This window comes from Bombus pascuorum, chromosome 12 (genome assembly GCF_905332965.1).
Source record: "Bombus pascuorum chromosome 12, iyBomPasc1.1, whole genome shotgun sequence".
Lineage (NCBI taxonomy): Eukaryota > Metazoa > Arthropoda > Insecta > Hymenoptera > Apidae > Bombus > Bombus pascuorum.
This window is the reverse complement of record NC_083499.1, coordinates 10,668,639-10,683,461: the sequence shown is the minus strand read 5'-3', so window position 1 is coordinate 10,683,461 and position 14,823 is coordinate 10,668,639. Positions and strand designations below refer to the sequence as shown.

The window sequence follows — 14,823 nt, the reverse complement described above, 5'->3', positions numbered from 1 at the left end:
AGACTGCAAAAGGAACAAAAGTAAAATGCATTTTAAATTCGATTTTAGGAGTCTCGAAGGCTATCATGCCTAATTTTACTTCTTGCCATATTTTATATTCTAAGATACGCGAATGAAGCAACAGATCAACGATAAAATACCTAAAAAATAAAAGATGCGACGAGCATTCAATCGACATTAAACACAAGCAAGCATCCTAATACTTAAAGCAGGCGATATACGTTATCCAGTCTTTATCGTTACACAATTCAGGAAATTTATTTAGCATTAGAGATCGTCATATATCCTGCAATAATCGACGAGCTGTCGTCTAGCCGAACCTTATCACGGAACAACGAAAACGAATGTCAAGCTCTACCAAAACAACGAACGCCATCAAACAACGAGAAGCCATCACTATTCGAAGAACCGAACGTTCTGACCATTCGACAGCGACGTTCTCGATAGCTCCTCCAACCGGAGAACAACGTTCGCAGCTTGCCGCGTGAAATATGAACGAGCACTTGACGACGGATTCGATTTACAAACGCGACAAAAGCTCTCTCTCTCTCTCTCTTCCTCCCTTTTTCTCTCTCTGGTTCTCATTTTTTTTTCACTCGCCATAACGAAGAGAGAGGAGATTTCCTGCGATGTGGCGCGAGCGAATACTGCACGGCCCCTCCTCGCATGCAAAATTCACGATTCGATTCCGAATCCGGCCGTGAGTACGCGCGCCGATCGTCCGCCAATCGAAACAAATGGAAAGATTCTGCTTGACCGCGTCTGTTCCGCGTCGACAGGCGGCGACCGAAAACTCTGACAGAAATTAGGCAACAGATCCGGTCAAGAAAACGCATCAACGGCTTTTTCAATCATTTACGACAGCCTTGACGCAAGCTCGTCGATATTAAATCACTTTCGATTCTCTGCGACTGCTGTCTGATTAGTAGATTGCGCGAGTTAACGCATTTATAGGAAACTTAAGGATACGAAAGAGCAGAGAAATATGCAGAAATATACATATATGCAAATATATAGAGATTACTAGAGAAGTATGGTAAAACTTTGAACTGCAGATTTTAATGTATTTTAAGAAATATCGTATAAACAGTATTTGGATTATATATCTTTCTTGAAGTGACTAAATTTCTTTTAAAAACAAAAGCAAACAAGTACATAGACATCTTCTATATTTTACATTTCACGAACGTTTTATATCGAGCACTTCTATAATGTTTATCTGCTGTCTCTTCATTTTCCAATAATTGATTGCGATTGGTGAAATCTTTTTTCTCATTCATATCGTTTAATTATAAAAGCAAGACACTTAATTTGAAATTTTACTGCGTTACGAATTCTTATTGGAAAGTTAAATACTTATTCGAACAAAAAGTTTGAAAAAACCAATGATATTCAAACATCGTTGGTCGCATTTAATCAAACGTGTTTTAATAATATTCACGTGGAGAAAGTTTTATGGTCATTTCGTAACAAATATTATTTAACGAATGTATAGAAACGCCAATTTCATTTTTCCTGCTACTCTTTATATCTACAGAAACTTAAAAAAAAAAAAAGGAAAATACAAGGATCTACCTATCATATCGTCCTCGATAATTAAAACGTTCTACTATCATTTCAAAATATTCGAGAAAATTGAAGTTTTATTATCTTCTGCGACGATTTTGTTTTTCTTCGTTCAATTTCAAACATTTAATCGCTATTTCATAACATCCTATACATACATACATATATATAACTTTGCTTAAAGGAGAAAACAAACCGACAGCTACAAATATTCTAGTAAGCCCATCTCGAAAAAGATAAAAAACAGAAAAAATGCTAAGCATTTGAACCGAGGAAGGCGGTATATTTCATATAAAATACAAGAAAAGAGAGAGATCCAACTATCGTGTCTTACGCAAAATACAAGAGGAATATAAAAGAGTCAAGTATGTTGTATTCTCTAAATATCAAGAAAATGCAAATCTTAACACGAGTACAAGAATAACTATGCTCGAATTGCAGGCAAAGTGTTTTCCGATTTATCGATCACCGTCATAAATCTCCTCGTCATCGGAAGGTATCCTCGAACGCGCACTACGTCTTCTTAATGGCCGTCGATATTTGTACGTTCCAATGCGAACCGCTACACTATAATTACTATACATAGCACCTGTTATTATAGTTGCAGGAGGAAAACGCGTAGCGTAGACCCTAACGGTGCACGCTGCATGGGGTGTTTAACGGGAGTCTCGCGTGGCAGCCACGTGCCAAATGGTCCAATTTGATGGACGACAGTTGCGTTCTCCAATTAAAAATTATAACAGTTTTTTCCCTCATTTCGTTTCTCCTCTCGCCGCGGATAACGCAATTAGGAGCGCACCTTCGAGTGTGTGCCAAGAGGGCGGACCGTTCTCTTCGCATCCGCCGCGGCCTGATGCTTTTGATGTGTACGCTCGGAAGGGTTTTCGGGAAACAGTTTTTTTCCTCTCCTTCTTTCATTCCTTCCCTTGCGCCCGCCTTTCTTTCTACCTGGCTCACTCTGTTCCAGGGTGGCGAGGCTTTCTTTTTTAACGCGGCAGGCGGCAAGCGCACCGATGAAAACTGTCAGTCACAAATGGGAGCCTAGCGAAACCGCATTGGCAGAAGTCGGGTTTTTTAATTGGCGAGACCTACGCTCGCGTGGCAGAGGAAGCGCGTAAGTAAACGTCGAAAGCGGCGTACAGCTTCCGCCTCGTGACGGCGGACCGCGAGTTCTCCTTGTACTTTTAATCTTTTCCGCGTTGAATAAAGCTGGTTGAAAAACGTTCCTCCAACCTAGTTTCCTGTAATTTGAGTCTAATAAGTAAGGTCTCCGCCGTATTCAGAAAGGAGAAACCAGCTTTCTAAGCTCTGTTAACCGCTTCGAAGAATCAGCGCGGAAATGCATTTCAGCCTACACCCCCTTCGTGTTTCTCTTCTATCCTTTCAGCGTTAGCGTTCCATTTATCGCGCCATGGGAAAACGAGGACGTCGATCTATCGGCGACTTAACAAAATTTTCAATTCTCAGAAACGAAATGCGTTTGACTTTAACGCGCGTAAGACGTCGAATATTGAGACAAAGTGGAGACCTCGTTAAGCTCGAGTCTTTCCATAGCCGTGTATTTCTTTGCCTGCGATCGTCTGCGACGGATGATCTAATTGTCGTTTTCTCGCAAATCGTCCAGTCGTTTTTTCCCTTCCATGCGAACTCGATGCTCATGGATGTAAACGAAAACTCGATTTGCAATGTCCTCCAGTCTCATAAAGATGGGATTCCGCGAGTTTGATGGGATCTCCGGCTTCACCGCCCCTCCCTTTTGCCTTGTCCTCTTTTGTCCGACGCTCTCTATCGTAATTACTGAAAATTGCATTGGCGTTGAATTATATCGAAAAAGAGAGAATTCAGGGCTAATCGAGTTATACGATGAAAACCACTGGTGGTCAGCTAGCTTTACCGCCGGGGTTTGCATTCTGCGTCCCGAAGTCAGCCTGAGCCATGAAAGGGTTGAAATAAATCGCGATGCTGCGTTCGAGTTAACTTCTTGCGCGACCGATTACTTTGTCCCTTGAAATCATCTAGATGTCTACCTTCTTACGTAAGGAGGAATATTCGAAAGAAAAATTGAAATTCGTTTCGTTAGTCGTGTGTCTGATATCTTCTGTTTTACGTTAATACAAAGTTTAATCGCTAAATTGTTGATGTGTTTATGAAAATGTATATTCTTACATGAATAATCAAAATACAGAGTCTAGGCTCTATCGGTTAGATATTTTAACGATTACCGTGCTTTAGATATTCAACGTAACTTTTTGTATTATATCGTAAATTCTTTGCTTCTCTAATTCCCATTAACAGGTAAACACCCTTAGTGCAGTCTTCGCTTTGCAAAATACCAAAACATTGAAGAAGCAAGAAACTACTGTTACGAAGAATACATCGGATACGATCTACTAAAACACGCTTAGACATCTATGAAAGAATATCGCTGCTGTCGATACAGGGGAATAAACAGGTAAATATGTTTACGGCGAAGAGAACACAACGCATGGTTAGCGTAGCTACGCGGCGGGTGTTTGAAAACGAGCAGTAACAACACGGCGATTTCTCGATTGGCATCGTCAACGCCTGACACTGGACAGAGGAGCGTGTCACGAGAACCGGAAGTTAGCTTCCAACTACTAAACCTCGGTACAAAAGTTTATGAGTTGTACACAGGATGGGCTTGAGTGGGTGGCGGTCGGAAGGGCGGCAAAAGGGGGTATGGGCAATGTGGGGGTTCACGGGGGTGAGCAGTGGGGGATTCGAGCTGATGGGTCGGCAGAGAAGCGAGGAACGCGAGAGAAAGGGCAACAGCAGCACCAGCAACAGCACCGGTAGCAGCAGCAGCAGCAGCAGCAGCACCGGCAGCAGCAGCAGTAGCAGCTACAGCAGCAACATTCGAGGAGGAAGATAGACGCATACGAGCTTTGATGTACGAGCTTGCGCCGCGAAAAGAGAGGACACGAGAGAGAGCGAGGAGGCAAGAAAGAGAGACAAAATTTTCGCCGGCAAGGGGATGAAATACGATTTTATTTGCCGCCGGAGCTCCCAGGCTATCCTCGATGGGGTTGGCAGTCCAATTGTCCAGTCGACTACTGTCCAGTACTGTACGTCCAGGATAATGAATAAACTTACGTCTTTTTAGAGAGATAGGGACGGAGATGCGGAGAAAAAGAGAGACAAAAAAAGAAAGGGTGGGGACCGGCAATTTTATACCAGGCAGAAGAACATAATTATTATTTTTATCACGTCGCTATTTTTGTGCAATTGTATACATATATGTATTTTTTTTTTGTTTTACCTTGTTGCGCTTGCTTTTTATTTTTATTTTTTTTTATAGATGATAACCGGACGCGAGCGTGTCACAATATTCGCGAGCACGTAATGCGTTATAAATTTTACATTTGTCGCTGCCACAGGTTTCTAGGGGAAGCGCTTTTTGCAAGCCTGTGGAGCACGCGGCTGTGCCACCGCAATATATGATATGGAAGTATGTAAAACAAAATTCTGAAGAATAACACAGAGCAGGAATGCTGCAGAGAGATAAGTGAATCTCTGAAAATATTGAAACACCGATACGAGAGCGCGCGTTGGTAATAATTTTTCGGAATTTGTGTATCTTTCCTCCCCTATAGGAATATTCCTATGTTAGTCGACTCGACTAATTGCAAATGTTTTTTTTTTCATATTGACATTGCCGTTACGCAAAAAACACTCCTATCGGTACTTTCTCAAGATACGACACATCTTCCGAATTTACGAATCGTTTCATTTCCAGAAATTCCTTTCGAATCGAACGATCCCTTTAAACATTAAAATGAAACAAATCTTTTGCGTGAGAATCGCATCACAAACTTTAGGAAGGCGACTTTGACATTTTTATGTTTCAGCGTCAACGAGCTCCGTTTGATGGAATTTTACGCGTCATTTTAATTAATTGCGTGTCTCGTGTAACGACGTTCCATTCCGGGCTGGAACAATGCCGGTGGAAAAAGCGTTTCTTCGTCGGCGAATTTCGAGGAGTTTTCCCGGAAGGACTGACATCGATTGCCTTTCATCCGACGATTCCAATCATTTTCCCCTGAAAATCCGAAGCTCGCGAGAAAGAGCGCCGGTCTGTGAGCAGGGGTCTGGTCCATTTCCGGTGGGGTCGGTTGTTTACGGTCACGCGTCTCGCGCTCAACCGCGCGATATTACTCGAAGGCGCATCAGTCACTTTACGTGGAAATTCGCATTAACCTTGGAGGGGGATCTTTGTCGAAATAAAAGTGCAACGTGAAAAAGAAAGACGAAAAAAGGCGTCGGACAGTGGGAGAGAGAAAAAGAAAAATTGCCAAAGCAAGAGAGAGAAGAAAGAAGTACGGATACATATATGGAAAGGTAATGTTCCCTCTCCAGGGCGCATGCACCAGTCTTCGTCCTCTCTATCTCTCGTCGAGCCTCCCTTTTTCTCTGTCGCTCGCACGTAAGCGTCAGTGAGATTTATCTGGCGATGCGAGATCGCGAAACGCGAGGGTTGCATGCGTGCAGGTGCATGTGGAATGTATATGCACCGTGGTAACCGGTCACGTGTGTGAGTGCGTGCATGTGTGGAGAGGGAAACAGAGAGAGGGTGGCTGTGTGTCCGGCGAGCATCGAAGAGGGACGGAGAAAGGATAGGGTCGGATAGGCCGTTAGTGGAACGACGTTGCGAAAGAGAAGGGCGATCAGGGTGCGAGCGGGACAGCTTCCAGTCCGTTTCTCTCGAACGCGGAAGGGTGAGTCGGATGAGGAACGAGAAGGACCAGAGGTGGACCAGCTCGGCGGAGGTGGAGAAGGACGATAACGGAGAGGAGAAACAGGAGGATATGGGAATAGAATGAGATATGCGGATAGAGAGAGGCCCGAACGAACGAACGAACGAACGAACGAACGAACGAATACCGGCACCGGCAGCAAAAGAGAAAGACCGTTGGATAGAAAGAGGAGATGCAGAGAGAGTGCAGGAAAATCGGGAGAAAGAAAGAGGTGGACGAAACACGAGAGGGACAGAGGTAGAGGTTGATTCGGAGCAGAGTCGAAGCGAGATGGAACGTGGTGCAAAGGAGATGGAAATGTGCAGGCGGCAGTGCGTCGAACGAGGAGAGGCAGGAGCTGACCAAAAAAAAAGGAAAAAGGACGGACGCTTCAATTCATTGATCGCCCGGCACGGTCCGAGCGGCGACGCGCGGGGTAAAATAAAAAACGCGGCTAGGCTAGCAGCAGGCTGTGGAGGAGGGGGTTACTGCCAGTGGCACAGGTGGAGGTGGAGGACAAGCCGAAGGGCGTTGCGAAAAATCTCCGCGCAAAAAGTGCGCACGCCACCCTCCGTCCCCTCGTCCTCGCATTCCAGGAGCATGGTTACTGGAGGATGGAATCTGACCAAGGGGGAGAGGTTGGGCGACGGCGGCACTGCCGGCTAAGCCGTGGTGGCGGGAGGTGAGACGAGGTGGAAAAAAGGCGAAGAATTTACGTACGACAGAAAATCAGCAAACTCGATCTAACGCGTACTCTCTTTTTCTGCACCTCTGCGCTTGCGTCTCACCGTTCGTGAAGCGGTCCGATCTTGTGTTTTTTCCTTTTTTCGCAATTTCAGACCTGTCAGCTAATACGAGCACGTACCTATGAACTACGAACTGAAAATCTTTTTTGATCTCGATAATCGAAATGCCAAATAGGCATTATCACCGTGGTTCCGTTTCCGTTCTTTTTGTCTACCTTCTCCCACGTTCTTTCGTCCATTTTCCTCCGCCAACCCTCTTTTCACCTTCCCTTTCTTTCGTTGTTCCGAGCTCCTTCTCTACTCGCGTGCACGGTTGCTTCTTCCGTTAATAGCTTTTCACCGACCAACGATAATCACGGTCGCGCGATAGCAAATAACGTTTAAACACGCATTGACACTCGATGCAAAATATTTTAACGATGATAAACGCGATACCGATAAACGCGTCCATGTATACAACTATGTGCTCTAACGATGAGAATTATAAGCGGAAAAATTCGGCCAAGTGTCGACGCTGCTTATTTAAAAATAATCAGTTGATTAATTTGTCGTCTGACAGGAGCATAACCATAAACCACGATCTCCTCTATCAAGATTATCTCGTCGAATCTTTTCTTCCTATATTTTCTATTCGATGCAAGCCTAAAATTTCAATTCATAAAATCCACAGTAATCTGATTGGGAATATTACTTTACATCTATCAACCAATTTGCTAGTTTATATTTACCTATAATTTCAAAATTGCTTCACTGTCTTTATTGGTTTTAGTCCTTAATATCTGAAGTTCTGACTATCCCAAACCAAACAGTTTCAGAGAATGAAACAATTTCTTCGCGGGAAGAATAAGAGTACAACGCAGAGAAATGTTTATGGTAGTTCGTCACTTTTATGAAAAATGCCTATCAAAATCGCCTATTCGCCGTGAGCGGAAGCGATTGAAAACGTCGCTCGTTAAACGTGATTTTCTTCGATCGAAGGGGTAAGCAGATGATCGCTGGTCGCATCTGTCCCTCCTACGACCGAATTGAGATTCGAAGGTTACCAGGAAGATGGAAACGAATATGTCTTGGAGGAAACCGAAGAAAGCACAATATCCTATTTTCTGTTCCACTTAAGCGGCTGCTCGCGGACTAACCCGTCGGTTAGGAACATCTGTATTTTGGAAAAGGCCTTTTTGCATTTCGGAGACAGATGCAAATGAAAGGGTTCTTCCCGAATAGACGAATGCAAAGGAATCGCGGCTTTGCTCTGCTGGGCCCTTTTGCGAATCCTTTTCATCGACAGCAGCTCACATTCTCCTCTCGATGTATATGATGCATCTGTCTCGCAAACAATATCCTGCGATTTCGCTCTCAAATTCACTCGTGATTCGCTGCGGTCATTGTGCTCTCGATCCTCTCTGTTTCTCTCTCCCTGCCACTCTCGGAATTCTGTCTTGCAACAAGGAGTAACCCCTTCGCTACCCCTTGTGCAATTCTTTCGGCTCATGAAAACCACCGGCGAATGACTCGAGCAAAAATGTTTCGCGGAAGATCGTCGCAGTCGAAATCCTTCAGGATGGAAACGTTTCGAAGGTACTTGGATATTAACCTGTGCAAGGATTAAAAGTTCCCAGAAGGGGAGTATTATAAATGTTTCGCTTATGTAAATTATTTCACTTGTCTCGTGGATCTATTAGTTTACTCCTATTGTGTCGTGTATACGATACTCATAAAGTGTCTGTTTTTGATTTGATTCGATTAAAAGCTTGCGAAAGGGTAGTCAGAAATGACTATTGACTATCGATGGTTCAACCTTTTGAAGTTTATAAGACAAAGTCTTATAACGATGTGAGTAACTTGCGTTTCGAGTTTTCAGTAATACTTTTTGTAATACTAACCTCGTTTGATTTGATAAGTATAATGATTTTTAGCTGTCACGTAAGAAATCTCTGCAGTACAAGTCGTCCTATGTTTCAGATTTAAAAATAATTATGTGTCGTGTTGAGTGTTGTCCAAAATCCTGATATTTAGCTCGAAGAATTAAATCGTGGTCAAGACATTCGCGTCACGGAACTTTTACGAACCGTGGAAGAGTATGCGCGGTATAATGGACAAGAATAATTGACGCTTTGAAATTGAAGGGTGGGGTCAGGAAAAATACGAGTCGCGACATATTTATACAGACGTTCAAATATTCAGCAGACGCGGGAATGGAGGATGTTTACACTGTTTGTAAAGGAAATGAAATGTCATGTTGGCGGACGAGCGCAGTTATGCTCCAACTCACGGTAATTAATTATTTCTTTCAGGTAAACTTGATTATTCTAACATGTGCTTTCTTCGCGTCTAAAAATGTGCGGAGTTAAATCTTCTCCGTAAACAGATAATTTCGTAACAAACAACATGTAAGAATATTAAATTTTCATCCTTCAATCTCTAACTATAATCCATACCATTCCAGAAGAATTGTTAATCAAGATTTAAAAATTAATAAACGCAAATTAACGAAACTATTTTGTAAAAACGATTAACTAACAAAACTAATTGAATATTTATGCAAATTCATATTTTTATGAAATTTAATAATATTTATCGTTGCACTGCAATAGAACTAAAGAAATGGAATTTAAATAAAAATTTCTTTCATCCTCTATATATATTATAATTTTACTTTATTTTTAATTTCTAATCTCTTTTTTTGTATTTTTGCATACTATATGCAATAATAATCGGGAACCGAAGGAAAAATATCAGAATGGACAAAATATATTTTTCTATTGTTCCATTTGACGCGAATTAATTTCGTGCAATTGAACAAGAACGGTTTAATTGATCTCTTTAGAAGGGGAAGTACCACCGTGGACGTGTTATTTCTTTTTTCTCCGAACCTCATCTTTCAAGTGCAAACGCGATTCGCGTGCCCTGACAGATGCGAGGAGATTGGGAATGGTAGAGGTACTGTGGAGCACCCTTAGTCAGGGGCGCGGAAACCATCAGGTAATAACAAGGATCCCAGTCCGCTATTCTTTGGCTAGCACGTGAATTTTACTCTGACTTACACAAATGCCTGCCTATTCAAACGCAACCTTCCTTGTTGATTTCGTTACTGCTCTTCTTAATGTTTTAATGATTTCTCTTAACTTTTTAGCTTACTTTTACGCACATTATATAAGATGGACCGAAAATCGTGGTTCAAATGTGGTCGAACGTGGAAATTCCGTGACTCAAAATAAGACGAAGATCAAAAATAACAAAACTGAACTGGCGATTTTATTTTCGAGAAAATCGATCTTGTTTAATCCAAATCTAACGTCGGTACACGTATAGTCGAGAAATATTCCAGTTCGATTTTCTGAGAAACGATGCAGTTAGAAAGTAGCCAAATTCACGTTTACTGAACTATATCACGAATTTCTATACATTACAGAATTAAATAAGAAAACCTGTTCCTGAAATCTATATCTAAAAATACGAGTATCAGTATTGAAATTTGTTAACATGCATATCGGGCGAATGAAGGAATCCTTATTACGACGTACGGAATCTCAATGTCTTGGGTTTAATTTCCGTTGAAAACAGGGAGACAAAAGATGCGCGTACAGCGAGCGAGCCTTGAAAAAAAACTGGGAAAGACAGTGGCATCCGAGCTTTCATTAGCGTGTCTACTTGGGAGATTAGTACGCTTTACCGCGTGCCTCTGTCTTTGTCTCCTTTCCTCTTTCGCGTCTCTGTCGAGAAGAAAGGCATGCACTCAGCGGCCTGCAAGCTTTGAGGATGGACTCTCGGACTTTGCTTCGTCTCTATCGAGCAGCCAGGGGAGACACTGGTGAAAAAAAAGAAGCCGGATCGAGGCTTACGCCGAGTTCCACTGGTACGCGATATTTTCGCAAGTCATCAGTCCACCGTTCAAGTTAAACTTTCCAGATGTTTATGAAAGTACCTACGATCGCGAGTCGACGGATTATAATGGAAACCAGGTTGAACGAAGCTTTTGTTTGCGTCGTCCATCGGAGATTTCAATTCCTCTCTTTCAAGTTACACGTATTACGTAAGAACGTAGTCGTGGAAAGAAGTCAAACACTACCATAATGGGGCACCTAGTTATACGTCATGATAAAAGACTAAATGTCAATCAGCTTTGTCCACTTCTTTTTAAAATAGATGAAAGACTATGATATTCTTGTTCGAAGTGAGCTACCAATAAAGATAAGTAAACCACTAATACATCCTCTTATGGTACTCAGGTTGCGTGGAAAAATATACGAAATTTGCAAAGCAAATTTGAAACGATCCTTTAGCTAGATTCCATCTTTTTACTTGCGTTTACAAAAATACGATCTTGCGCAAAACTCTTGCCGTATCCGATACTTTCAGAAGAAAGCATACATGCGTAACAGTGAAAGTATTTGATTTACCCTTTACTACACCATTACACCTATTCCCGATATCGGAAACCTACGTAAACAATTCATACAATGATAAGAATAGATGGTCCAAATTCTAAACAGAGAAAAGGCACTGTGGCTTCACCCCGAACGCCACCTCGAGTGTGAATTGGCGGTGCGGCTGCGGTCATACGCGCGATCAGCGATCGTAAATCTTCGTTCCATCGAGAACTCACCTTAGATGATCGGTGGTAGACAGAGGGGGCCCTACGTCACCGTGAGCGGCAGCTGCCGGTACGTCATACTTTTTCTTTGTCTCAAAGGACCCTTCTCTTCAGTCGATGCTCTTTGGGGCACAAACGGGGGCCACGCGCCCGCGGCAGATGTCCCGTGACGCATGCCCCTTCATTCCTGCGTATTACGTACTTATACTTGGAGCTCGTTCGTGCAAGGCGTGTAACACGCGACCGACCGACCGACCACCGATCGATCGATATGCATATGCACGATTCTTTCGGCGTTCGTGCACGCGCGCGCTCCTGCTCGCCTCGAAGAATGCGAACGCCGATAGAAGGAGGGCCAACTCTTGACTCTTTGATGGATTGCACGCATGCTGAGCCAACCCTTTGCGCAACCAATCCCGTGTTTTCCGGATGGTCAACGACACACCAGTTTTATGGTTTCTGTAGAGGCACGTGTCTGGATTGATAGTGGTTCGAGATTGGTGGAGGTGGCAGGAAAATATTTGTATGATAATTATAATGATATGAATTGAAATTAGTACGCAAGGTTGGAAAATAGGTTGTTAAGTATTATTTAACGAAGTTCTATTACGATCAGAAGGTTTTGAAAGTAAGTGTTTATATAAAACGATATACTTTTATGTAATTCTGTAGGAGTCGATTACTCAGCGTAAAATGAAAATAGGACACTTGACAAATGTTTTAATTCTAAGTACTATCTGACTTTCTGCGTTATTTGAAACATCGGATGAGATAGGGTCACTGGCCGTCTATTCTGGTTTTCGTTTCGGAGCAGAAAGCGTAGGATACAGTTGACCGAAATTCATTTTTGCAATATCTCTGTCATAATCCTCATTTATTCCCAAATCTTCGAAGCTTATTTGTATCGAAACAAAAATATAGTTTCAACGTCATTAGTCAAAATCGATGACCTGACTTACATCGAATAATGAAATATAATCGCGTCCATTATCCTTATGTTAATTCGTTTCCCTTTTCTACATTTTGGAATCTATAACGTGAAAATAGGAAGTTAGCTAAAATTGAAACCGAATTAATTTTGCGTCCAGGTTTCCAATATAGGACCAATGGTAAGAACAATGCAATATCTTTAAGAAATCGTTAGAAGATTAAATAGATATAAAACATCTGGAAATACTGCGTATAAAAATTGAAATGAAATATTTATAACGGTAGAAACTCATCGATCTTAGAAAATATATTTCCCAAAAAGAAAAAAAAATTCCATTCCCAACAAAGTGATGAAATTGATAGAAAAAATGTTGCAACAATTTCGACTTATACAAGTGTTTTGTTGCAATGTAATATTCTATTTTAACGGGATCGCGTGGTTGGGAACGTGTTTTACTCGAGTCTTTTGACGCTGATTGAACGACGACTTTGAAATGGATGTCAACGCGCGCGGAAAAGTCTGACTCGTCTCTTCGGATGTGAATGTTCTTTGTAAACAGCAGAAATCACGCACAGGCTTTCTGGGCGTGCTGAGAACAAGTAAGTGTGCGTGCATATATCTCCAGAAACCGCCTAGCACGATAACTCCGAGCCGTGTGATAAAGAACAATTTAACGGTCTTGTTAAAGATACGAAATACGCCTACTGCGATAAAAGTGAGTGAGCCAGCGTGTTTCGATCGTTGAAACGTAATATGTACCAAGGATATCGAACCACTGTGTCAATAAGAATATAATGCAGTGCCTTTGAAAGTACAAAAACAACATGATTTTGATAGACATAGGAAATAATTTACGCAAATACGAGATTTCATAAGTTACGACGTTCTCTGTGTATGTAGTTTTGAATATTCGTGTATTTGTTCTAAGAAAATTTACTTTTATGAATCAATTCGATCGTCTCAAGTTAGAGAATTTAAGGATTTCTATCCTAACTATAGTAAATTGTTATTTTCTTATTTCTGGAAATATATATCTTACTCTCAGACAGAAACATTGTCTTAAAAGTATGTTTAACTATCAATTATTGCAATTTATTTTATTTGCTTAGATTAAAAAGAAAATTTGGTAGTCTCTTCCCCATTTCTAACGATTATGGGTAATTTTTAATGTTAAACTGGCCAAAAAGGAAAATATTTAAAAGAAAACGTAGCACACGTGATAAAGGAGATTTTTATCTTTTATACGTTTCGCGTAAAAATCGATTCGTATAGAAACTGTGAAAGGAGACCTCGCGAATCGACAAAACCGTAGAACCACGCTATCGATTCAAGCAAATTTTTATAGAACAGCTTTTGCCACTGAAAGAAAGCAAGTTGTTGCTAAACTGACTGGCATAATTTACTGTAATTTAGAAAACCCGGTAATTATCCCTACCATCCTAGTACTTCGACCAACTTCCTAACGTATCGAAGCGATGAACGACCATAAGGCGCGCGTGACTTTCCGCGTTTGCCATCCAAAGTTCGCGACTTCTCGTTTCCGTTTTTCACCATCGATTGCCAAGATAAAAAGGCGGCTAGAATCGGTCGATGTTTCCAATCAAAACGTTTATTTGAATCTTGCTGATTCAAGAAATAATTAATTATACGAAGGATCGCAGAACGTGAAAAACGGTTTTCCATTAATCAAGGGTTGCTTTGAGACGCGCGCGGCAAAGTTCCAAGCGAAATCGAAATCGATGTATAGGCATTCGCGTAAACTTTCCAATCAATAGGGTGAGATGGCCGTTTGCGCTCGCGCTGGCCACGAAATTAATTTCACGAATTGAAAAGGTGACCCTTCAGACGCCAATACAATTAACCGTGAAACCCCGAACTTCATATTTTATACAGCCGGCGACACCGGGCAAATTGAAAGAGACAATTTTTGCGGCGAGCACAATCGCGGCAAATGGATGCCGCGAAAACGCAGCGGCCTCGATTCGATGAATTGCCCCGCCGGACGATTCCACGCGCGTACCTACATACGCCCAGTTGAAACAAAAGTCGACGCAGACAGATTACATATGCTGTTTCAAAAAGTCAGGAGCATATAGTACTCACCAAAATCAGTAAGAAAATCTTAAGAAGAGTAGATCGAATATCATTAATTTCGAAGCTATAAGACTTCAGTCTATATCGTATGGTGTCCTTGCTTCAAAAACGAAGCGGCTCAAAACATGCCAAGGACCGTGA

At 41.8% G+C, this 14,823-nt stretch overlaps 1 long non-coding RNA gene across 2 annotated transcripts in view; it reads right to left on the bottom strand.

Annotated features, from left to right (window-relative positions):
• LOC132912671 (uncharacterized) overlaps positions 1–14,823 on the bottom strand; it is a 116,966-nt gene that overhangs the window by 47,350 nt on the left and 54,793 nt on the right. Inside the window, exon 4 of one of the 2 annotated variants that reach the window (XR_009659251.1) lies at positions 11,676–12,116. The exons of the other annotated variant lie outside the window; for it this stretch is intronic. This is a non-coding gene — a long non-coding RNA (uncharacterized LOC132912671). Of the gene's footprint in view, positions 1–11,675; positions 12,117–14,823 lie in introns of those variants that run through there. 2 annotated transcript variants of the gene reach the window in all.